This window comes from Penaeus monodon, chromosome 21 (assembly GCF_015228065.2).
Source record: "Penaeus monodon isolate SGIC_2016 chromosome 21, NSTDA_Pmon_1, whole genome shotgun sequence".
Classification (NCBI taxonomy): domain Eukaryota; kingdom Metazoa; phylum Arthropoda; class Malacostraca; order Decapoda; family Penaeidae; genus Penaeus; species Penaeus monodon.
Window position 1 is genome coordinate 3,133,794 of NC_051406.1, and position 345 is coordinate 3,134,138.

Here is a 345-nt window from a genome sequence, read left to right on the forward strand (position 1 = left end):
TTTAGTTTATTTCCCTTAAAAATTTGGGTCTCCCCCCCCCTTTCCCCCTTCCCATCCCCCCCGGCACTGCTCCCGCCAAAGGCCCCCCCCCAAAGGGGCAACCCATCCAACCCAAACGAGAATACCGGTAGTGGAGGATTTACGGGGTGCGGGGGGGGTAGCCCTGCGGCCGCCAGCCAATCAGCGCGCAGGGGGCGGGGCCTTTCGGCGTGTGGTTTGTGTGTATATGTCAAGAGCGACTTTGGCCGAAACACTCAGTGGGACAACAGGCGCCGAGCTGTACATAACACACGCACGAGGAGCACGGTCGTTTCGTGTCAGAAAATTTTTATTATTTAACTATTT

General features: G+C 56.5%; 1 protein-coding gene across 1 annotated transcript in view; it reads left to right on the plus strand.

The window, feature by feature from the left end:
- Nucleotides 1–240: 240 nt before the first annotated feature.
- The window catches only part of LOC119586111 (mRNA decay activator protein ZFP36L1-like), a gene marked incomplete in the record, with an annotated part of 24,345 nt that continues 24,240 nt past the window's right edge, over nt 241–345 (plus strand). Inside the window, 1 exon segment of the mRNA XM_037934801.1 lies at nt 241–345.